This window comes from Ochotona princeps, chromosome 11 (assembly GCF_030435755.1).
Source record: "Ochotona princeps isolate mOchPri1 chromosome 11, mOchPri1.hap1, whole genome shotgun sequence".
Lineage (NCBI taxonomy): Eukaryota > Metazoa > Chordata > Mammalia > Lagomorpha > Ochotonidae > Ochotona > Ochotona princeps.
The window spans coordinates 42,075,836-42,101,805 of NC_080842.1; the positions used below are offsets into that span (position 1 = coordinate 42,075,836).

General features: G+C 47.7%; 1 protein-coding gene across 1 annotated transcript in view; it reads right to left on the bottom strand.

The window, feature by feature from the left end:
* XKR6 (XK related 6) overlaps nucleotides 1-25,970 on the bottom strand; it is a 266,429-nt gene that overhangs the window by 56,274 nt on the left and 184,185 nt on the right. The gene's annotated exons all lie outside the window — the stretch shown is intronic.

Consider the following 25,970-nt stretch of genomic DNA (forward strand, 5'->3'; position numbering starts at 1 on the left):
TACTTTCATTTTAGGGCTGGTGGCATGGTACACTGTGGGTTTCGCCACTGCCTGGGACGCCAGTAGATGAGCACCAGTTCAAGTCCAGGCTGCTTTAACTTTTTGGTTTTTTTAAAAAAAGGTTTTATTTATTTTTATTGGAAAGTTAGATTTATACAGAGAAGGAGAGGCAGAGAGAAAGATCTTTCATTTGCTGGTTCACTCCCCAAGTAGCTGCAACAACTGGAGCTGAGCCAATCTGAAGCCAGGAGTCAGCAGCCTCCTCTAGGCCTCCCACATGGGTACAGGGTTTCAAGGCTTTGGGCCATCTTCCACTGCTTTCCCAGGCTACAAGCAGGGAGCTGGAAGGGAAATGGTGCAGACGGGGTATGAATTGGCACCCACATGGGATCCTGGCACATGCAAGGCTAGGACTTTAGCCACTAGGCTACCACTCCGGGTCCAAGGCTGCTCTACTTCTGATCCAGTGCCCTGCTAATGTGCTTGGGAAGGCAGAAAAGACAGCCCAAGTCTTGGGCCCCTGCCACTCATGTGGGAGACCCAGATTCTCTCTCTCTCGCTAACTCTGCCTTTCAATAAGCAAATCTTTAAACAGAAAAATTTTTTTAAAGGTATGATGTAATTCTATTGCATTTAAGTAAGAAAAACATCCATGTGATGTATGATTCTAGCTGTGTGGTCATGGGTAAGTCACCATCCCTCTTTGGATCTGTTTCTCTCACTAGAGAATATAAACAGCTTTCATGGTTGTTTATCTAATCCTTGGGTCCCCAAATAGTCTCCAATGGACTCTGCATGCCCTTCCAAGAGGTTCCAACTCCCACTTGGAGAAGGACCAAGCCAAGTCATCTGGAAAAGGAATGTTCTCTCTGTGCCATCTGTGCAAAGATTAGGAACAGAGCACCACACCCCGGGACTCGGGGGCCTGCTGGCTTGTTGGTGCTGCCACTAATGCAATTATGTGATTAGGACATTCCTCTTGGTTTTGGCCGTGCTTCATTTGGTTAAATCAAAAGTGACAACAAGCCGCCCAGTGGGTGACGCCATTCTCCCAAGAGGACCTCTGTGCCCAGTGATCATGGCCAGGTGGGTGGGGTCGGAGGCTTCCACCACTTGGGATGCTGGTGTCTACCAGGGAGACTCAGAGAAGCCACAATGAAAGGTCAGTGACTGTCACTCGGGCCAACCATCTCTTCTGGCAGATGAACAGGCTTTGAGCTCGGATGTGGCATGGGCCACCAGCCGAGGCTGGCAATGTCTGCTTGCCTGCGTGTTCTTATCTTTGAAAAAGAGCAACCTGCTTCTCATTCACTATCCTAACTCACTCCTGGATGAGAAAGCAACACTCAAGAGTCTGAGAGACAGGAAAGGGACAGAACCAGTGCATCAGAAGCTGCTGCCATTGTGACAGCGACAGGGGACAGGAGCGTGGCAGCTGTGGAAGCAGGGTCTTCCTTTTGCTCAAACATTATGTCGGATCTTCTGACAGCAAAGCAGTAAGCTTGGGCACAGGAGAGCCTAATCAACCTGCAGGCTGGGAGATACACTCGGACAGCCCACAAGGTGTATGACAATGACATCTGGGTTGTGACCATTTCTCCCAGGTCCCTCCAGGCCCTGGACCTGTAGAATTGTAGAATTGACTTCCTTGAGCTCCTTGCTGTCAGCCCCTCCTCTCCAACTTCCCTCTTCCACAGCAGGGCCTGGCTGGGAGACCACACACACATATGCAAGAGGGCTGGGACCCCTCTGTCCTCCACATGGAAAGGGACTTTTGTTCTCTGTGACCCCAGGGTATGTAAAGGTAGGAGGGAGCGCAGTGCTTCTGGGGAGACTGGTTTTGCCCAAAACTACAGCCAACTCAGGCCACTGTTGCCAACTGCCACAGACTAGGGGGCTTCACATCAGACACTTCTTGCAGTTTTGTGGTCCAGAAAACCCAATATCAAGTTCCTGGCATGTTCGGCTTCTGGTGAGGGCCCTCCTTCTCCTTGCAAATGGCTCCATTCTTGTCTCCCTTTGGTGGAGACAGCCAGTCTTCTGGGGCCTCCTCCTTGCCTTTCAGGGACACAAATTTCATCATCCAGACTCAACTAAACCTAATCATTTCTCAAAGACCCCCACCTCCCATAACCACTGCTTTGAGAGTCAGGGCTCTAACATGTGAGTTTCAGGGGACTCAGCAGAATAACTGTGTATGCAATGGCGCCATCGTGGGCCCTTTCCTCCACATTCCTATAGCAGGAATACTCTGGGAGAAACCCCAGTATGGGTAAGAGGTGCATCTCATTGATCCTTTCCAAACCTGAGTCTCCGAAACCAGGGCTAAAACCATGGTGAAGCAATGAGGTGCTCAGGGTACAGAATTTAAGGTAGCACTAACTCTTACAGGCCAACTCTGGGCTTACACAAGCCTGAAGGTGATGGGCTCCTTAAAACTGACATTCACCTTAATCTTGGCCTTGTTATGGCTGTGTCTTCAACTTGCCCCTCGTTCAAGCTCTCTTCCGTTCAGGAATAAACACCAAGGTCTCTTGTGAAGCAGCTGGGTTCAAGGACAGGAGGTGAGCTCAGGCACAGTCTCCTCCAGGAGGCAGCCACAAATATTGGGCATTGAAGTAGGCATCACCCTTGTAAAGAGGACTGCCCTGGTCTCTAAGGGCACAAGCCCCTCTAAAGCAGGAGGGAAAATGATCAAGTGATAGAAAGAGCCCTTCCCTGAATTAGGCACTAGTGCTGTATCCCTACTAGAGAGGAAATATGGGATTTCCACTTGGGGTCACGCCATCTGCCACTTATGATTAGTTGCCTGTCTTGATTCCCAACTCAGTGCATCCACTGGCTGTTGCTCTCTATGTACAGACAAGGAAAAAGAAGGACCTCAGGGACCTGCAAGAATTTGCTTGAGGTAACAGAGAACAGGCACCTCAGGTCTGACATCCAAAGTTTTATTCATGTCTCACTCCCTCACCCACTCATCCACTCACTCTCCCAGTCAATACTGCTCCCAGGTCTACTGTGTAGCAGGAAGGAGTGTAGGAACTTGGGAAAGCAGCCTGCTTCCTGTTGGTGATCAGGAAACAAAGAAACAAGCAGAGGGACACAAGATGCCAGGGAAGGAGTGTTGGGGGAGGAAGGTCAGGTGCCACCGACTGACCGGAGGCATGGGAGGGACATGGAGCTAGAGACACAGAGGTCTGGGAGAGCAACCTTGGGGCAGAGAACACAAATCTGCAGTGAATGGGTAACAGCTGCTGACACTACCTGCAGTCTAAGGGGAGGCGACACAAGCTGACAGAGCCCAGAACCACACACTGGGCTTTCTCTAAGAGCCAGGGACACCACTGACAAGTTAAACAGAAACACAGCAAGATCTAATTTGCCAGTTAAGACCATTACCCCCACTTTGGTGTACCGATCAGCCAGGGAACTGGCGGCTGTGTGGCAGCCAATTGCCTACTGGCAATACTCCAGGTAGTGGTTCCAATGATCGTGAGAATGAGCCATGTCAGCAATGAGCAGTGATACCTTTTGGGTAGTGCTTGGGTACTGAACGTGGCCTGCAATGATAGGATCCAGGTGGGCTCCCTCAAAGACAGGATTTCTGGACACAAGTGTGGCAAATGAGCACACAACAAATGCACCAAGATGTCCAAAGAGAAACTCAAGACTCTTGCTCCAGGCAAGATCCCGCTGGTGTGACTCCACCCAGATGGACAACATAAGCAGTCCCAACTAGCAACCTCACCCTGACCCAATTGCACATGTGTCCGGAAGGAGCCAGACAGAGCCCAGCAGGTTGCTTTGCTCCTTTTTGTTTTTCAAAGGGATGGGAGGGGTGAGGAAGGAGATGGGGCCTTGTCCCTTGGTCACTACATATGCCCACAAGTCCCCTGTTCTTAGGCTGGGTGGGAGTGAGCCTGCCTTTCTAGGCGAAGAGCAGCCAAATGCAGGGGAAGCCAGTGAGTGTGGCTGAAGCCTGGAGTCATACTGAGGGCCCTTCAAGAGTCGTTATTTCATCGGCAATAAAAGGGGGCACTGAATATTCTTCCAGTGCCAATGCATGTCTAATTATGCATCGCCTTGCTTGGAGTGGGAACTGTAACTTTTATTCTGAGAGAAGGTGCTAAGCGCCTTCTCCACTTAAAAAGCTGATCTCACTGCGAACTGCTTTCTGAAGCACAGTGCAAGAAGGCTTGCCCTGATCACAACTCTCCACGGGAAGCTGGAGTGGGGAGGAGGTGGGTTCTCCTGAGAGCACCGAGGCGACTTACATTCAATCTTTTCTTAAGAAGAAAATGTAAACTACAAGTAGGCTTTCATGCTTTTTTTCCCCTGAAGCATGATATTATCCTCCAGTAGAGGGTTTATTAAGGGGCATAATACAACTCCATCCTATAACCGGCTTCAGGTGAGAAATCACTGCCCTGCATTTCTGGGACCTCTGCCTGGCAGGTACAAGTTGTTACAGCAGGGCTCAGAGCCCGGCAGTGGTGAACTCCGAAAGGGAAGTTGCATGATGCTCTAAGAAGAGAGGACTTGACTGTTTGTTTCCCAGAAGCATGGCCCGGCAGAGGCGGGGCGAGGGTGTACTTTTTCAAGAAGATGCAGGTGTATGTTTGTTCACTTTTGATCTTTGACAGCGTTTGGAATTCAGAAGACAGACTCCACTCCATGTTTTGTGCTTCCTCTGCTCCACCCAGGGGTTGAACCTCAAGAGTTGCTTGTGTTTGAGACCAGACAGGACCTTCGTTTCTGTACTTGTGCAAATTACCAAGTAACAACAGCCCTTAAGCCCTGCGCATCCTAGCTGGTCCACTACTCCAAGTCCAGCCTCCACAGACAGTAGACTGACCACTGTCCCTCCAGACGGCCATGCTCAGCTCAGCTCCTCCAGCAAGCAGAGTCCCCTTCACTGCCCCCACAAAGGCCCCTGCTCCCTCCCTTACCTTCATCCCCTGCCCCCTCACTCACTGGGCTCCAGGTACACAGGCAGGTCTTGGCTGTACCTGCCTGCTCTGCTCAGCACCCCTGAAAGGCTGACCTGAAGACATGCAGCCTGCCTCAGGGTTGGTGGCTCAAAATCACAAATGAGTGACATGTCTCAGTGGCAGCAGCCCCCAGAGTCTCCAAACTCAGGGCCAGGGAATAACTATGACACACATCACTCCTCTGTGTGTGTGCAGCCTAGCTCCCCAGGGGCCTGTGAGGAAATTCAGCCTGTGGACATTTCTTTCAGTAGAAACAGCACCTTAACCTTTAGAGGGCATCTGGACTACATCTTAGTCCTGAAAATATTTAAATAGGGGCCAAAAAAAAAACCCTACAAAGAAAAAAGAAATCACCTCTCCTCAATCAGCACCTGCATATTACTGGCATAGTTGCTGCCATTTCAGTCCCAGCCTTTGGCCTAGCCACTCCAGCCACCTCGGGGGGCCCACTGAGTCCTGATCAGCTCAGCCCAGGATGGATCTTGCCACCAGACCCACTTCCTGATACACTGGGGACAAGCCCTGGGCTTGGGTCTGAAGCATTCTTGAATACCTCTTCCCTTTTAACAGTGCAGGCCAGCACTCTGGTGCCCTGAGAAAACTAGAGTCTACCACAGGGATGTTAACCCTTCCCTTGTCCTTTTTTTCCTTACTTCCTTGAAGGGGCTGGCCCAGGGTCCCTAACTGGACTTCATGCCTCAGTAAGCCTGCCTGCTGGACTCCTAGCTGTCCACTTGGGAAAATCACACTGTGCAGGGGAGGAGGCCCGCATGCCAGCCAGCCCTGGCCTCATGGATAGTGGGTCCCTGTGTCCATCCCAAGTCCCTCTTTCCCAGTACTGAGAAAAACCCACTGTGGCTCAGTTGCCAAGGGCACTGGTGCTGGGGTGTGGCTCCAAGCCTGGATCCCTACCTGAATCCGCTTACTATAAAGGAGAGCACTACAGTGGGAGGCTCATGGGGACCCCTAGATGGCCCTATGTGGGCCCTGCCTAGATGCAGCTGGTGTCCTGGCTTGTTGGTCCTGCTGCTGCCTGGCACAACCCTGGGCCAGAGGAGAAGGAACCCAAGAACCCTTCTGGTCTCTACACGAGGAGCTCAGGTGCACTGTGGTGGCAGTTCTTGGTCACGTTGTTCCCAGCAGGCCAACCAAGATGGCACAGCTCGCAAGCCTAGGAGCTGGGCTTGGGGCCTTTCCCTTACTACAGCTCAGGGTGTTACTGTGATGACAGCCGGCTGTCTGACAGGAATTAGCAATTTTTTCTCACTCTGTACAAAACACCAACATGAGTGCTATGGAACAGATGTTTCCGCTTCCGACCATCCGTGGGATGGAGGTGGGGAAGCTTGCCAGGCATCTGTGCAGGCTGAGTGAGGAGCTTCTGATTTCTGCACCATTCCTGTCTTCAGTGAGTATGGACCACCAGGTTCCCTGGAAGCCAGGAATGGCCTCTAGCATCCCAAATGCCAAGATTCCTCAGGGGCACCATGCTCACCTTTCTATCCCGCTGATCCCGCTGAAGATGCTGAGCCCTCATCCTTTGCATAGCCCTCATCCTTTGCATGTGCAACTATGCCCAAAGGGCCAGATGATTCTCTTATGGCAGGTGCATCTAAACTCTGTGGATAGGGGAGAGGGGGCTGCTGAAACACAGAATGCTGGGCCCTTCTCTTGGGGCTGGGGCCTAAGAATCTGCATTTCTGAAGTCTACAAATGAAGTTGCAGCTAGCTAGGGTCACCCCATGGATAACTGATATATGATGCCTTGACATTCAGCACTGCCTAGAAATGTGTTAGGGATGCAAGCTCTTGGGCCCTGCCCTCAGCTCTCCGGAGGAGTCTGTATTTGAATAAACCACGGGGCATTCTGACTATGAAGCTTGAAATCTGTTGTTTAATAGAGTCATCTTACACACACTTCTAATGCAAAGGTAGTGCTTTGATTTCTGGGGGTGAATTGAGGCCTTAAGTGATTTCTAAAGCTCCCCAGGTAATTTCCTATAGCCAAACTTGGAATCCATAGGTCTATAACATGGCTACTCAAAATATGGTCTGAGGACGAGCATGCATCACCTGGAGTGTGTCATACATGAAATCAATTAGGCCCTCCAGCTATGGAACCAGGCTCTGCAATCAACAGGCCCCTAGGTGACAGGGGCATCATAAATGTTAAGCTCCCTTATAGCATCCTCCTGCCCAAACTTCCTGCTGTGCCACCTACAAAGGAGGCATCTTCTTTAAGGCCCAGTTTATTTATCTGTCTAATGGGTTTATTATGCAAACTCAGTAACAGTGCATTCTACTGTAGTAGCTGTGAGAGCCAAAATGAGATAACATTTGAAGTGCCTCATTGTGGGGGCTTGAAAAACAGCATGGGAAATTTCTGCTCCAAACTTCATAGAACCCAAAATGCCCTTCTCTCCCAAGACCAACTCAGGAGCTGAGAAACAAGCTGGTCAGAGGATAGCAGTGGCAGTGCCTGGCCTGGAGCAACAGGCTGAGGCTAGAGGGTATCCATCCCTCAGGGTGAAGAAGTTCTCTGACCCTAGGAGATGAAAAGCTCCCTCTCCCTGCCCCAGAGCAGCCAGGAGGCACAGCACCAGCTTGTCCAGCACAAACACGCAAGAGTGGAAGTTCAGCCTCTGCATTCTTTTCCAGAACACTTCTCTCCTGCTAAGTTAGGGAGAATCTGAATGTGATAGTCATAGTTGTGTGAGTCCACTGGAGATCAGAGACCTTTCCCTGAGGCTGTACTGAAGGTGGGAAGGATGTTTCCTCTCCTGGAGTAGAGCCCCAAAAGGCACAAGGCTGGAGAAGAGCCCAGCTGTTAGGTTGAAGGCAGTGCTGGGGGCTCCAGTGAGCAGGCCTCCTGGCCCAGCAGGCCCATTTGCCTGATGGCCACCATCCTTGGACTGATCCTGCCTGCATCCAGAGGGTATGTCCCTGGGACCTCAGTGCTCAAAGGGATGGTCCCTGCTTCCCGCTTTCCTTCCAGGGCCTCCTGTGCTCCTCTTTCAGGCGGTCAGCTGACCTTGTTCCTCTTTCTGCCAAAGATAAATGACATTTGCACACCAGACACAACACACTCGTTTAAAAAATTAAGATCTCACAACCTAGTTTCATCAGTAAGTTAGAAAAATAAAAATCCAAACTACAGGTATCCGTGTTGGTGTCCTGTGGGGCTGGCATTCTTCACTTGCCTACAGACCCTCTCCCCAGCTGCCCTGGGGGCTCCCTCCACCTCCTGTGGCTGACTTCAGCCTTTGGGGAGCGTTAAGCAGGGAGTGACAGAGCAGAGGGGAAGAGGGTTAGACCACCTCTGTGGTCGTGGCTCTGACCTGGCTTCTGCCAGGCGGCCTTCTCTGCAGGGCTGGCTCCAGACTGTAGGCAATGGGTGCCCTCTGACTCTCAGTTCTGGAGCTTAACAGCTCCACATTATTGGCAGCTCTAGGGTCCTGTGCCAGCCTCCTGTGTTTTGCCCAAACTCTGCCCCCCATCAGTCTTGCAGTCTCCTCAGTCACCAAAGTAGGGGTTCTGTTTCCTGCCTGGGCCCCATCTGATACATCCATCTGGGATGAGAAAGTGAAGAAACGGAAGAAGATGAGAGAAGAGAATAGGCTGTGAGGAAGATAGACTGCTATGGAGAACCAAGAAGGAAATGGGAGACAAAGAGCTCTGGGCACGGCCTGGCAGACATGGAGCTGACATTGCTGGGGTCTGCCCCTCTGCACGGTGGACAACCCCTCTAGCAGTCTGTCCTTTTTACAATGGAGACGGGTGGTCCTTTGTTTGTAACCGCAAATTCATTATCTTGAAATTGAAACCTATTTTCCACCTAGAAGTTGACATTTAAGAAGTGACAAGAAAGGTCCGGGAATTCTAGAATGTTCCTTAGAGCAGAGAACACAGGTTTGGCTGTGCCAAGAATCCCATGTGTTTGAGGTCCTTGATAAAAATCGACTTTCAGTCGCACACCACCCTTCACCACCTCTTCACCTCCAGAAATCCTTACTTTCTTATTCTTAGTTCAGGGGCTGAGCCCAGGTGCCAGTATTTTTAAAAACATCCTGGAGTCTTGGAGCAGGTACTCTACATGCCATGCTGAGCAACTCCAGCATGAATGTTCTGTGCCTGGAAGGCTCCGTAGCTTCTATAAACGGCCGGTTTGCTGCCTCGTTGCTCTTGGAGGCTGACCAGCTGCCTTCACGACTCCACGCCGGCATCCTCCAGTCAAGTCTGGTGTGCTTGGGGCTGTCATCAGTGGCATCCACGGGAACTCCAGGGAAAAAGGTTGTTACAGAGAAGATTGAATTAAAGCTGATGGGGTGGATTCTGTCAATTAGGAGATGCCAGATTTCCCAATTAGGATATGCCAGGATATGACAGATGCGGGTGCCCAAACCTCTGCTAGCACCCCTGGCCAAAAAACGGCAGTTCAGGAAGAAGAAAGAAGCCAGGGAAAGTGCTTATGAAAGGCCACGGGGACCCTGCCAACTTGGTCAAGAGACAAGAAGCTCTGAATGTCCCCTGAACAGGAAGGGCTCAGCCTGCAGGGCACAGAGCTAGCTGCACTAGCTCTTCGGATGCTGAGGACGAAGCCCATGGCCCTAACCTGGAAGATAAAGCGCACTGAGCAAAACCATCCCTAAAAGACCTTAGCACCAAGCACAACTCTGATCAGGACAGCTTGTCCCCAGTGCAGCCCACGGATAGGACATACAACACCGGGCCCCCTCTCAGGACCCCACTTCTGCCCCATGTAAGGGGGACCCACAAGTGGGCTCTTCATGAAACCCCCATGCTGACCCCTGGTGTTCTTGACCCTGCTGAGACACCTTCCACCATTCAGGTGACAACATTCACTGCAAAAGGCAGGGCAGGGAACACTTAGAAATGGTTTTTCTGGGCTGAGGGGTACTGCATGGTAGGCTCTGGTTGGATGCCTCTCTCCAGCTGTTCTGGAGCTATGGGCCACCAGAGCTGATTGCAACGCCATGGGAGAAGACAAGAAAGACAGATGTAGCTTCTCCATGGCACAGATGTACTTGCTGCCCTACAGCTACAAGAACCAAACCTTGGTAGTCACATAGCACTTAGAAGGGGTCTGGGGCCCATTTATAGGCCCCAAACACACCATTAACCTCACATGACTGTGGGAAGGGTACCACAGCCCTCAGATTTCAGCTGTAAAATCAGGGCATTAGACTGAGCTTTCTGGGATCCTTTCTGGCTGGAATTCTCCTTGTCTGGATCCCAAATACAACTGCACAAGTGTTTAGTCTCTCTCTTGCACCTGGCACCATTGTAGGCATGGCGGCACACAGTCTCACATTAGCAACACAACAGGCCTTCTTCATCAGAGAGTCCAGAAAGCCAAATGACCATGACCCGACATCCCCCCAATGTGGCAGTGACATCTGATGTTTGCAAGACACAGCTTGTGTTCTTCTCATGTTCTCAATGGTCTCCCTCATGAGTCTTGTCAGATAACACAAAGGGATGACATGATTTTAACTAAGGAGAGAACCTCTAGGATAAAACATCAGATTACATGAGGTAACAAAATTGGTGAAAGGGTGGAGGATGACTAACTAGACCTCAGCCAGATGCTATCCTTTCTGTTTTAGACATGAGGTGCTTAGTAACCAATGCTGCCAGGGTCAAGATGGCCCTATCCTAAGGGAAATCCAAACCACTCTTATCAGAAAATATGATATTTTCCCTTCTTGCCTTGGCTGTCAGGAAGCTCACAGATGAAATGAGTGGGTTTGGTTTGTCTATTCTTCGGGCTCCTCTAACTAGCATATATTTTTATTATGTATTCTGCTTAAATTTTTACTTCTTTTTATTTTATTTGAAAGGCCGAGTCAGAGGGACAGATAGAAAGAGAGACCATCCATCCACTTGTTCACTATGTAACTGCATGTAACAGCCAGGGCTGGGCCAGACTGAGGCCAGCAGCCAGGCACTCCCTCCATGTCTCTCACATGGGCAGTGTGGACTCAACCACCTGAGCCATCACTGCTGATTCACAGGGTGTGAAGTAGCCAGGATTGGAGGTGCAGTAGCCAGGATTCAAACTAAGCATTCCCATACGGGATGTGGGTGTCCCGAGTGGCAGTTTAATATGCTGCCCCATAATGCCCATCTTTATTCTATATTGAGTTTTCCATTTCTATATGTTTTAAAATTATGACCAGGTTGAATGTATTTTGGAATTGAATGAGGATAAGTACTCCGGGAGCCATAGAACATGAAAATTGCAGGACACCAGTCTATTTTCTAGAGGAGAAAACTTGGGCAAGAGGAGTTGAGAGACTCATCTGATGGTAATCGGTACTGATTCGTGACTAAAAGGAAGACTTAAACATCAGCCCAGCCCCCCATCCAGAGGCCCCAACACCTTGTGTACAATTTTTTCTGGAGACCCTGATAATGTTTTCTCTTCCTGACGGGGAGGCTAGGGTCACAGATGAGGGTCATGAGGCCGGCACAGCAGAGGGAGTCACCAGGACCCTGTACAATGTCTCTCCCTCTCTCCCTCCCCAGCCCTCAGGATGTTAGCCACCAGAGTCAACTGTGGGATCCACCTGCATCAGCAGGCGCGCCAGTTGTTCCAACTATAATGGAAACATTTCTTGGGGCCACGTTTTCCACCTTCAATTCCAAAAATGGCTTTGTCAATCCCTTCTCCTTTCCACAGCCTCTGCTCAGACCCTGTGGAGCCCAGCCCCCAGAGCAGCATTCCCTGGTTATGTGTCAGCACCATGGACCTGTAGTAGAGCAACTGCACTAACCATTGACTCATCATGGGCCAGAAGGCCAGTGGCCCCGCCCACTTGTGCTGAAGTCCAGCCCAGCTCATCAGGGACATCAGCTGGCTCCCTTTGGATTGATCAGCACTAGTGCCTCACAGGTTGTTAGATATTTTGATAACCAGCCCAACCAAAACAGAGCAGAGCTTCCCAAGAGCGAGAACATGAAGTATGGGGTGAGACAACAGGCTAGAGTGTCTGTTTAGCCAATTACGAATGTATGACTTTGGGCGAATTACTTGACCTCTGGACTAAGTGGTTGCGAGGCGGAAAGAACAGACGCGTAAAAGCGCTGCATAGAATCTGAAGGCCACCAGTGATAGGTGTGTGGTCTGGCATGAGTCAGCACAGTGGGGATGGACAAGTGGTTGCTGGGCTTTTTTGTGCTGGGAGTGCATGGGTCAGCAGAGTGTGGTCTAGCCACACAGTGGCCTTGCAAAGTGGATGTTCTGACACGGGCTCTGATGTGGATAAAATAAGCAGTATCTGGAGGACAGAGATTGCAGAATTTCACTTAGAGGAGACCCCTAGAATGGTCACATTCATAGTGATCAAAAGTGGACTGGGAATTGCCAGCACCTGGAGGGTGGAGAATGGGGAGTTTGCTTTCAACAGGGATGGAATTTCAAGGTAGGAAGATGAAAGAGAGATGGCATGATGCTGGTGGTTGTAACAGAAAGTGAGAAAACCTACTATTGAAGTGCCACCAGTTAGAATGGTCCCTTTTTAGGTCATGAGTACTTTTCCATAATGAATTTCCTTCAGATTCTTGTCAGGTTTTCTTGGCATGGTAGAGTTCTTCCAACAATTTGTTGTGGGAGGAGCATTCATGAGTCTGTATACATGGGGTTTGGGGAACTTCATTAGTCCATTCAGTAGTACTTTGGTCTTTTCTGGTTTCCTGAATATATGTCTTTGTGAGATGAGGTTTCAGATTAGCTTCTGGACTAGAGGGTTGTTGCTATACATCCTTCTGAAATTTTCCTTCAGAACATGCATCACAGGGCTAGAGTTCTAGTAAACAGGAATTGGTGGGACACACATCTTGAAAGAATGAAGTTAAGCCATGATGCAACTGAGAAGGCAAAGATATCTCTGACTGATCATTGTATGTGCCCCAGTGTCTTACTTGAATGTCACCAAGCATCAAGAAACAGCAGTGGCAAAAATACCACATTATGCATATCTTCCAATCTTTCAGAAAAGTCACCAAATGTCTACTGCCATGGAAAGGCTAAAGAGGGTTCCCTAAGCTTAGGGCTCCAAGGTCCCAACCTGAGCCTCCATTGACAAAATCCAGGCTTTCTCACACATTTCTTTCTTTTTTAAAAAACAAATTATTTATTTGAGAGAGAGAGAGAAAGAGAGACACAGAGAGAGAGATGTTCTATTCTCTGGTTCGCTCCCCAAGTGTCCACAACAATCAAAGCTGGACCAAGCTGAAGGCAGGAGTTCTGTTCACGTCTCCCACATGAGTGGCAAGGACTCAAGTTCTTGGGCCATTATCTGCTGCTTTCCCAAGCACATTAGTAGGGAGCTAGGACTTGAACTGCCCTGGTTAGGGATTCCAGTGTTGGAAGCAGTGGCTTAACTTGCTATACAACACCAGCCCCAACACATTTTCTTAATTCAGTTTCTCCACCAGCCTCTGGCATCATTTTAATCCATTTCATAGGGAACACCATGGTGTAAGGTTGCTACTGATTTTTCTTGAGTCTGCTTTGTGTTGGCACACTATTTCCTAAATATATCACTTTTTTTTCCTCAATATCATTATCCCATCTTTTTTTACAAGTGGGGACATGAGGCTCAGAGAGTCTAGGCCATTTACTCAAGATCACACAGCAAGTGAAAATGGCATATTCAAACACTTGTTTTTCAACAGCCCAGTGATAGATACTCTGTTCTAATTGGCTCTGTGAGGAGGTAGGAGAGAAGACCTTGGGAGGTACCTGACAGTCAGCTGGGGCTCAACTGAATCTACAGGATTCATGTCAGTCTTTGGAAAATACTGTGCCAGGGCCAGCACTGTGGTGCAGTGGACTAACATGCTGCATGTGACACCAGTGGCCCCAAGCAAAGTGGCAGTACAAATCCTGGTTGCTATGCTTCCTATCCAACTTCCTGTTAATGTGCCTGGGAGAGAAACAGATTATGGCTCAAATATTTAGGCCCTTGCTACCCATGTGAGAGACCTGGATGGAATTCCTGGCTCCTGGCTTCAGCCTGGTCCACCCCTGGCTATTGTAGTCATTTAGGGAGTGAACTCTTAGAAGATTTTCTTTCTCTCTCTCTGCCTTTCAAATAAGTCTCTTAATGAAGAGAATGTCGGGCCCAGTGCAATTGCGTAGCAGTTAAAGCCCTCGCCTTGAATGCGCCAGGATCCCATATGGCGCCAGTTCTAATCCCAGCGGCTCCATTTCCCTTCCAGCTCCCTGCCTGTGGCCTGGGAATGCAGTTGAGAATGGCCCAAAGCTTTGGGACCCCCAGAGGAAGCTCCTGGCTCCCTGCTTCGGGTCGGCTCAGCTCCAGCCATTGTGGCCGCTTGGGGAGTGAATTCTCAGACAGAAGATCTTCCTCTCTGTCTCTTCTCCTCTCTATATATCTGCCTTTCCAATAAAAATAAATAAATCTTTAAAAAAGAGAGATAGAGAATGTCATGATATTCATATCTAACTTTGAGTCTGGAATTGGAAAAAACACTTCACCTTACGAGTATGGGATGAACGCAGCCTGGCTAGGAGGACCCTTCACTGATGGGCAATAGATAGACACACAGAGGACAGCAAAGTACCTTGTGCATGAACCACCTAGACCACCTAGGCACCAGGCAGCTCAGCCACACGCAGAAAAAAGAATTTTTATTCCATGGCCCTGCCCAAGTTGTGGTGGCAGGGCAGGGGAAGGGGAAGGAAGGGAAGGAGGTGAGGAGCCAGTTTGCATCCAATCAGTTCACATCTCTGTCCTACTGTCTGTATACCCACCCCTCCCTCTGCATCTCTCCCAGGAACTGCTTGCATAGAAAAAGGTGCTTGCAGCAGAGTAATGGCACAGGTTGTAGGTCCATGGAGGGAGGAGAGCTGAGGAGGAGTGGGTATCCTGGGAGTTTCTAGGGAGAGGGAGGACCCCATCCAGGGGCTGGACATGGTGACACCTGCCCCCACAGTGCCCACAACCTAATGCCACTGACCTGAATGCTGATAAATGGCTACATTTAATGTGCTAGGCATTTAATCACAGTTTAAAGACTGAAACAAGCAGAACGCCCAGGTTCCCTGCCATTTGGCGGCACATGGCCTTGGGGAGCTGCCTGGCCTGTCTGAGCCCCAGCTTCTTCCTCAGAAACGTGGTCCCTGTTCTGAAAAGTTCCCACAACCTGGGCTAGGACAAATCTCCAACAGTCACGCCAACAGCCCCAGGGGGCTGGAGAGGGAGCTGCAGCCTCATAATGGCAAATAGCCTTGAGGCTGCCTTGGGCAGAGAGAGAGCTAGCAAACAGAGTGTAGAGGGTGCCACCCCAACTGCATCAACGCATACTGCTGCCCCCGAAAAGAAGCAATACTGACACAACCCCCAAGTATTCCAAGAGCCAGGCTCATAGGAAGCAGAGCAAAAGGCAGTTGAGAGGCACTTTTCAAACATTCCCCACCCAAGGTGGTCAGCACCACAGCCCTATTCTCCACAGGAGTGTTCTCGTGCCCTCACCCACAGCCTGCTCTGGGTATGCAGCTGAAAGAAGGAAAATTATACCTCTGTTCGTGCCCACGCAGCAGCACAAGGCATGTGTGCACAGCATCTGCGGGACTCCTCAGCAGAACTTTCTGTGAAAGCAAACCCCCCAGTGGAAGCCCGGGCACTTGGGAGCCAGGAGGCCAGACTTCAGATCCCAGCCCAGCCCAGTTGTTCTCTGCTCAGGCCATGGTTGCCTCAACAGTGTTCTGCAGGCAGATGTGGGTTCAAATCCCTGTTCCTACCACATGCACATTTCCCTCACTCTCCTAATCTCCCTCACTGGGGAAACAGAGGCATCCGAACCAGCTCCCAAATGTCATGGAAGGATCTAGAGGCCAGGGACAACAAAGGGTATTTGTTGGAAAAGTGATGGGGCGAACAAGATCAGCCAAGGCCCCAGATGGCCTCTGAGGCCACATCCCAACCATGAATTGCCCCAAGGAAGACACGAACCCCAGATGCCAAGCTGGGAAACAGCGGTAGGCTCCTTCCCAGTTGTAGAACAGAAAACTGCAATCCAGAGGTGCCTGCACATGGCTGTCCCTCTGTAACCCGCTGAGCCAGGTCAGGGATCCCTGGACCCTTCTGTCTTCACCATCTTCACACCTCCTCCAACCTGGTGAGCACTATGGCCAGCCTGTGTCCATCCAGGCACAAGATGGTTATCGGGTGTCTGTTACGTGAAAGTAAACAACAGTAACCACCTTCAAGAGTTCAAATCTGTGGTCCAGAAGAGCCACGGCGGGGGGCACAGTGTCTCACTCCTGAAAGCACATGACACAGCCACTGAAGGGGCTTAGTGACTCACTTCCATATGCAGTAAGCCATCCATTCGCTCTCCCTCTCTCTCTTTCAGTCTTGCAGGCAACATAGGAGAATTTTGCTTTAATGTTTCAAAAATTGACATGGTCCTCCTGAAAGCTGAAAACATCTGGTGCCTAACCCCCCACTCCCTTGAGGACCCTATGGGCATTCAGGAAGGGTCGCCATGGAGGATGCCTCCTGTGGAAGTGGGCTGTTCTCCCCACTCTGGAGGTGATCACTCTGCCGTACTCCTGAGGCCCATGTCTGAAACATCCAAGTGTCAGGGCACAGGTCACACAGCCTTGAAGTGAGGGTAACTAACTTCAAGTCTGAGCCCCTATCATCCCTAGAGAGGCCTCATCTCACCAGAGCTCTCTTCAGGCACTGTCCTATGGCCTCCCAAGCTGGCAGAGGTTGTTCTGCACTCTCATCCTAAAAAGGAATCCAGGAATCCAAGCCTGCAACAATTCTCCCAAGGACCACCCTGGACCCTTGTGGCCAGCTGGAGAGGAGATGTGGAGACTGAGAAGTCAATCCCTCATCCTCTGGACAGGTGAACAAACAGGAGAGTGAGGGCCAGCAAAGAGGTACAGTGCATGAAGTCACTGCTTGTGACAACATTCCATATCCAAAGTGCCAGCATCAGTCACAGATCCAGCTTCCTGCTAACGCACCTAGGAAAGCAGTGGCAAGTGGCCCAAGTACCTTGGTCCCTGTAATCTATATAGAGACTAAGATGGAGTTCCTGGCTCCTGGCTTTGGCCTGTCTTAGACCTGATTGTTTCAGCCATTTGGGAAGTGAACAAACAGATGCAAGGTCTCTGTTTCTCAATGTCTCTGTCTCTCCCTCCCTGAATGTCACTCTGCTTCCAAATAAATAAATACACCCACCCACCCACACACACACACACACACACACACACACGAGAACTGACTTAGCTGGGTGTGTCCTCCAGTCCTAGGGGAACCTGAGATGAGATTAAACTGCAGCTCAGGGTGGGACTCAAAATACACACCAGTGACACTGCACAAGCACCACCGAGCCAAGACAGACTACAACAACGCGAAAGATGGGCCCAGGCATCCCACACTAAAGGTTGATTTTGTCACAAGTCCCTCCATCTCTCAGGATTTCTAGTGGAGGCTGGTTCTGGAATGCTGACAGAGTAGGGTCACAGAAAGAGGGAGGCCAGAATCAGACAGTAATGTGGGAAATTACCCAACTGCTGTGACTGGGGATAATAGCACTCACTTTGCAGGGCTGTGTGTGACTCCGACAGCATGACAGCACACAGCAGGCCCTCAATCAAGGGCAGGTGCTGGCTAGTGAACTGCTGAGTGGTGACCCCAGAACACAGCTTCAAGGAGCAGAAGCTCATCCACAGCCCTCCAGCTTCAGGATATTTGCCCTGCTGGTTAACATCACAGACCTAAATCATCCACCTGCTTTTGCCTCCTTTCTTTTCACTGGCTAAGTTGATGGGGATGGGAAGGATTGGCTCCTAGCTCCTAGGCACCAATGGCATCCAATGAAGAGTGTGACCTCACCCCTCTCCCCCACACATATTGCCACCACCTAAACCGGAACCTGCCCTAATTCACAACAGACTTACAGAAGAAGAGATTCACTGCTTGATATGCATATTTAATAACTTTCAAAGATAGCTCATAAGTACACCGTCACAATTTATTGGTATTTAATGTTATGCATTAATGAATAATTTTTAGGCCATCCAACTCTGGCCAATTTAAAAAATGTAATAGAACATTCAACAATTCTTGTCAAGACTTAATAAATGTTCATGGATTTCTACATCCTGTGCAGTACACTTCATCTCAAACAAATTAAATAATGCATGGAGTATGATGAGGGAAGACCATTTGTTAAAGCCTGATTTAATAAGAAATAGGTGCATTTTGTCACTTGGGCTTTGACTAGGGTCTCAAATATATTTTCTTCCAGAGAAAGAGACACAATATCCAGCCTTCACTCATAGGAAGCCATGGCTCCTCTCATACTCCACTAGCAGGATCCTGGGCCAACTCCTCCTTGTATTGGTGCTCTGCTTTGACAAAAATGCTCACCTTCAACCTCAGCCACCCATTTATCCCCTCCACCAGTTGCCCTCCTTGGCTCCAGAGGTACTTGGACAAGTCCTCCTTGGAGGTGGGTTCATGGCCTTGTCCTGTGCCACTTGTCTGCCCAGGAAAAGGATGGCTCCACAGCCCAGGGCAAAATCCCCCTCCTTAGCTGGCTGTCCCAGGCCTCCTGAATGCTGCCCAACTAGCTTCCCAGCCACAGGGCTATGAAATGCCACACAGAAGTCCCTCTCTTGAGTGCATGATGCTGGTGTCAGGCCCAGACCCCCAACTCTGTCCTTTCCATGCCTGAGACCACATCCTCTGAGGAATGGCTTCTTGCTCAGCCTTCAGAGTCCAACTCCACCTTCAGCAGCATCTCTTCTCTGCAGTTTCTCTGAATCCCTAGCAGGGAAGAACTTCCCTTTTCTGGGGGTTCTTAGGAGTCACCCTCTTTGACTCCTTTAAGACTCACTCACCTCATCCCCTCACCCCTGCAGTGGAGTTCAACATGTATTCATAGAAAGGAGACATTTGAGAACAACTTGTGTTTGCCCTGTCTTTGCAGAAACAGCAGCAGGTACAGCGGTCCAGGATTCTCTGCATACACAGCGTTCCCAGGAGCCAGCAAGTTTCTGGTTTCTGGGGAGCAAGACTAACACATCAGGACCAAATCTTTGACAGTCTCCCTCTAGCCAGGTCCTTTACAAAGATCCCTATCCCTTCAGTTACCTTGGAAGTCAAGACAGGTGTGCAAGTCACTTCACCAGACTGAATCTTTTCATTTTTTTTCAGTAAGGTGAACTGGGTCTTCTCACGGGGGTGATACATAACCATATGTTTGTAGGTCTCCAGTGTACCAGGCAAGGCTGCCTTGGACTACCAATGACCACAGCAGTGACTTACCCTCTGGCCCCCTGCAAATCCCTTCTTTGGCTTCTGAGCTCTGAGCAGGGGCCGTGGGCCCTAGGGAGAGGAGACACAGGACAGTGAGCTTGCATGAAGACTTTGTAGGCTTAGGGCTTCCAGAGGGCTGGGGGAGCTGCAGCTCTGCATGTTTCCCTCTTTCATGAACCTGAGGTAAGTGCCAAAGGGAAGGAAGGTTTTGTAGGTTCACTGCTCTCTTTTTCTGAAAATGCTCAAGGAACTGGCAGGAGCTGCACCCTGCAGACCAGGAGCTCAGAGAAGGGGTGGTCTCCAGGAGAGCTTAGAGAAGAAGGAATGTTTGAGCTGGTACAGGAGGACCCAGGGCTCCCCATCCAGATGCACCTTCCAGGTAGAGGAAACAGCTGGCGGGAGTGCTCAAAGGGCCTGCAGAAGGGCCTCAGCTAGCTGAGGCTGCAGGTGGAAGGGACAAAGACGACCAGACAGGCCGTCTGTGACCAGGCAGCACAGCATCTGAATTCAAGGCAGGGATGCCTACACTGGATCATGGAGGCAACAGGGAGCTATCACCAGCAGTTGCGCAGGAGCGTGACCAGATCAGAATTCCTTAGGGAAGGCCCCTCGAGAAGGGCAGCTCCAAAGGACCAAAGATTCTTGTCTACTGTGTACACTGCTGTCTCCACCACACTGAGATTGTGCCTAGTCCCTAGTAGGTGCTCATATGGTATTGTGTAGATGATGACTTGATGACTGGTGGGTTTCTCTATGTATCAACAGATCAGTCTTGTATAGATCATGACCAATAACAAGAGGTTGGAAGGACCAGAGAAAAAAGATTTTTAAAAGAGTGCAATAGTGTTCCTTCCTAAGTTTGTAGGGATAAAATACCAGGTAGAATTCAGGTCTCTTTTTTTTCTCAACTTTAAATTTCTATCCATCTCCCCCAAACACTCCTATTTTCTGCTATCATTTGCCTCTCTCAGCCAGGCCCATATAATACAGAAGCGGAATGCAAAGGGAACAGCTCATTCAAAAATTTGGAGGCAGACAATGCAGTTATTTTCCCCATTGGCTATGATTTTTAGAGCACACAGGGAGAGTAAATACACTTTTCTGAGAGTGGAATTATTAATAGTGCACGTGGCAAGACTAATTCCATCCATAACAGCCTATGCATTTGGGATCTAAAACAGTATTCCAGGTGAAGCCCTTGGGGGCCTGGACCTCACACTGCACAGAAGCAATGTGCCCAGAAGGGCCAAGAAGAGGAGACACATCCAAGACAGAGTCAACATGGTTTGATTGACAGGATGAGGATAGGGAGGAGAGGAGAACAGAACACGAATGGAGAATAGAATGAGACGAGGTGTTTCCAGGCAGTGGCTGGATCCCAGTGGATCCCACTGACAAAGGCACTAGACAGAGGTAGTTGAAGAGTAAGAGATTTCCACTATCTTCTCGTCTCCTATCTTCCTGAATCAAAAAATGGATAGAACTGTGGGCCCGGAAATACAGATTAAACCTCTGAAATTTAGCACCAGTTATACTTCCCAGGTGGTAAAATGTAACAGAATTTGAAAAGATTTATTTATTTAAAAACCAGAATTACAGAGAGAAAGAGATTTTTTTTTCATCTGCTGGTTCATTCTCTAAATTGATACACTGGCTAGGGCTGGGCCAGACCAAAGCCAGGAACTAATGTCAGTCTCCCACATTGATGTAGGGGCCCAACCACCTTCTGTTGATTTCTCTGGCTCATTAACAGGCAGCTGGATTAGAAGTGAAGCAGTTGGGTCATGAACTGGCTCCTACATGGGATGCCAGCATCACAAATGGCAGTTTTATCCACAGTTCCACAACAACAGCCCCTAGAATGTCTTTTAAAGGTAGCTGGGGCTGGGGGGAAGGAGAGATCAGATTTCCCCACAATATGTCTTAGTGTCTGATTACCCTCATTTCCAGCAATTTCTTCCTTATAACTAATCCTTTCTAGGTTAAGCCTTGCTTCTATCATTCCTTTTTTCTACCAATTTGTGATGAACAATGCGATCTCTTCTATAGAGATGTGATCTCTCAAGTTCAAATGATGGCTGATAGAAAACTGGGAAAAATCCACGCATTGTGCTCTTATTCCAAAGGCTAAGTGCTTAGATAAAGCTCATGACTCAGATGAAGGCTGTTCAAAATTCCTAAGACCAGTTGCCCACTTCTGTGGGCAAAGCTCAGGGAACTCCAACTTGCTCACACTGGTGATTGTGGTCACAGTAGAAGGCTTGCTAGCCACTTGAAGCTGGAGCTGTTGAAAGGGAAAAGGACACAGGATGGAATGCACTACCCCATTGAGGTCCGCACTAGTCAACTCTGCTCAGGCATGATGGCTGTCCAGCCCATTCTGCTTCCAAGGCAAATGGTGAGGAGAAAACACAGCAGCCTGTAAAACACACTAAAAAGACCCACTAAGAACTGTACTTTCTACTTGATTTCTCCCAGGTGAAAATTGCTTCCAAGAAAGTAAATGGAATGTTTTGTTTCACAAAAAAGAAAAAAGTCTGGGAGGATTTCCTATGTGTCTTGGTGTTTCTCTCTAAAATGTTACAGCATTAATCTGTTCAAAGGCAACAGACATGCATTCCCAGGCCTTTAGGTCTCGTGTCTGTAAACGAAGAGAGAGGGAGAGCAAGTGAGAGGGAGAGAAGGAGAGAGAGAGAGAGAGGGAAAAAAAAACGCATGGGGTAGGTATTTGGCATAGTAGTTACAATGCAGGGTGGGATACCGGCTACACATCCTGGGAGGTAACAAGCGATGGCTCACAAGCGAGATCCAGAGTGAGTTCTGACCTCCTGACCTCAACCAGACCCAGGCCCTGGATACTTGATCATTTGGGGACTGAGTTAAGAGAAAGAAGATTCTCTCTCTTCCTGTCTCTTGGGTTGTTAGACAAAAAATATATATTTAAAAAAGAGAGAATGCAGCATTCTTTAAGAGCATCCCCCAATCTCAACACAAACATCCATGTTTCTCTGACTCCATATATGGACTTTTGATGTACAAAAGGATTTCAAAAAGTGCATAGGAAAATAGAATTCAAATATAAATTTAGGGGCAGGAATTGTGGTGCAGTAAGGTAAGCTGTCACTGGGATGTCCATATCCCACATCTAAATGCCTGGGAACAACCAGCTTCCTGCTAAGGAGTATCCTTGGAGGCAACAGGCGATGGTCCAAGTACTTGGTTCCCTGACACCCATGTGAGAGATCTAGATGGAGTTCATGGACACAGCATGGCCCAGTTCTGTCTGCTGGGAGCATTTGGGGAGTGGAACAGTGGACAGAAGACCTCTCTCTCTTCTTCTCTCCCCATCTCCTATCTCTCTTCTTCTTCTTCTTTTCTCTCTCTCTTTGCCTTTCATATGAATAACAATAAATTTCTAAGAAGATATATTTTATTTTGATGTAAAAGATTTTGAAATGTATGCACAGTTTTTCCACTAAAGCGCTCCTCATTCTTTTTAATCCTTCCTCAAGGCTGAAAAGGAGCTGTAGGAATCCTGTTGCATTTAAGAACAACAGGAAATGTGTTCTGGTCACAGTCAAGTTTGTGCTAGTGAGAAGGTTCCAGTGCATAAGAGACAGTTCATCTTATGAGGAAGCGATCTGAGTCGAGCCTAGCAAGGAAGACAAGACATGGATGAAGGTCAGAGAACAGGGTGACCAAGGGACTCTTCTGTCTGTTGGCTCTACTGGGATCCCATGATCTCACCTTTTTAGTCACACAGCTTTTATCTGTTAAGTATGGGGGCGGGAGTACTGCCCAACTAACATACAGAGTTGTTGGCATGAGACAGAGAAAGAGAGATGTCTTACAATTTGTGAATGATGCTGTTCAAAGGTGACCTCTGGCATGAATACGGAGAGAAAAAATGCAATAACAACCCAAGGAATGAAAAAACGAAGAAACAATATTGATATAAAATTAACGATCCCACATCCATACTTCTATGTGGGATCATTAATTTTATAATTTTATAAATTTAATGAAACAAAAAGTTTTAAGCACATAGGATTGATAAACAAATTCAAGACCTCTCTTCTTTGAGGGAAAATAAATAGTTAACATTCTTAATATGGAAGAAAGCACAAACACACAAAACAAGAAATGGAAACAACCACACACAGACATCATTAAAGGAATCAAGCAAAACTAGCTCCCATTTATGTAAACAAATCTGCGAACCAAAATGAAATCAATAAGAAAATATAAATGAACAGAACTGAAAAAATGAACAGAATAGCTATCAAGCAAATATAGTCACTGAGATGAGCTCACTAAAAGGAATTGAGTTCAGTTGGTTTTATGGAACAATTCTATTGGCTTCTGGAGAAACAAGCAACTGTGACACTATTTGAACTGTTCCAAAACATAGAAAAAGAAGGCAAGCTTATAGCTTCTTTTTATAAAACCAGCATAACATTGACATCAAAACCCAGATAAAACATAAATAAAACTTAGACCAATCTTACTTAAAAATATTACTGCAAAACTCTTAAATAAAACATTAGTAAACAGAATTTACTAGCATAGTAAGAGACTGACACACCTTAGACAAATGAGTCATGCATTCCACAAACACAGGATGGATTTGGAAATCTATTAGCATAACTTTCCATACTCTCAAAGTAGAAAGACTATACAAACATTTCTATAGATACTGGAAAAGCATATTATAAAATCAAACATCCATCCGCAACCAAAGTAAAACTATTTTTAAAATATAACAAAATTCCATGGATACACAACCTCTTCCTCTCTCTCATGCTTGCTTCTCCATCCCACCTCACACATACACACACACAAACTCAACTCAAAATGCTTATCTGGTAAATGCTGGAAGCATTCCAAGAACATCTATTACAAATAATTAACATTGATATGAAGGCACCAATCAACACAGTTAGAAAGAAAGAAGGACAAAAATAAAAAAGAACATAAAAGCATCACTACTTTCCAATGAAAAGCTCAATCAGCTGATAGATGATTGAAATAGTAAAGGATTGCAGCTAGGTGGCTAAGCACAGCATTACTAAGCAAAAATCATCAGCTTTCCAAGTGAAAACAATTAGTAATAAAAATAACATGAAAAATAAAATGCACAGGAATATACTTAATAAGAAATCTGTAGGAGGAAAACATTAAAACTCTGCTATGGGAATCATAGACTTAAACAATGAGAAAACATTTTGTGTTCTTAGAAAGAAAGTCTCCACATTGTAGAGAGGTTAAGTGTCCCTAAATTAATCTGTAGACTTAACATGACCCCAATTTTTAAAACAGCAAATTTTTATTTAACTAGATACATAGACTGATTTTCAAGCTCACATGGAAAAATGAGCTAGCAAGAACACTTAGGAAATGTCTGAAAATGAACAGAAGTCATAAAATGAGACTATCAACAGATAGTAATTGTATTACAAAGCCATGTAATAGTGAAAAACAGAGTAGTTCTGCCATGTGAGGCAGACAGATCTAAAAAACTAGGACGAGACTGGCCCATGCATGCTGGAATACAATGAAGGGCAAGGATGACAGAAAAGGGATTATTTGGGGACTGGAGGGGCATGGACAGTGTACACTTACTTCACAACATTTGCAAATGGATTTCACATGGGCCAAACACTTGAATCAAAGTAGAACAGAATTGGAATATTCTTATAATTTCATCATTCAGGCAGCTCTCCTAAATATAACACAATGCCCAGGAGAAAAAGATCTACAAATATGATAAAGAAATAATTTCTGTGGAAAAAAAATATGGATCATAAAATCAAAATTAACAACTGGAAAGATCTGCAATTCATAGGAAAGATAAAAGGGCCACTACCATCATCCTTATATTTCACAATCCTAAGGCTGTAGGAAAACCTCCACACAAAAATTTTCCCTACATAAAGGTGGGAGACCCCATGATGAGAAAGAGAGGGATATAGGGAGACAGAGTACTATATCATCCAAAAACAGCTTTAGAAGTTACACAAACCTGGAGGCAAGCATGAAATCTAAAAGATGAGGCACTTGTGTCCCACATGGGGGTGCCTGGATTTGAGGCCCACCTCCAGCTGCTGACATGAACTTCCTGCTAAGGCAGACTCTGAGACACAGCAGTGATGGTTCAAGTAGTTGGGTGCCCCTGCCACCTACATGGGACACGTGGCTCCTGGCTTCAGCCCAGTCCATCCTGGAGCTACTGAGAGCATTCAGGAGCTGAGTCAGTAGAGGGGAGCAGTCTCTTTCTCTCTCAAAATTTTCAATAATGAAAAAAAAAACGAGTGACTAGGGCCAATAGTTCTTGTGGCCCCCCCTCAATTTTGCTTATCTTATCTATTTATTGTCAGTAATAGGAGAGGCATAGGTAATGGCAGAGCCTAAATACATGGAGCATAGTGATCTACAAGCGTCATCTATGTATTAAGAAACAATGTTTCGCCTCTTTAAATCTTAAAAAAGCTACAGAGTATGTGATGTGCCCCTGTAGGCTTGGGAGTGCACTGCTAGGGGACTCTTCAACAAGTCATCAAGTCATTAACAAGTCATCTTCAACAAGTCATCAAGCCACAGCTGAGAAAATCAGCCTCCTTCCAGCCAGTCAGCCACAAACCATAGAGCCAGC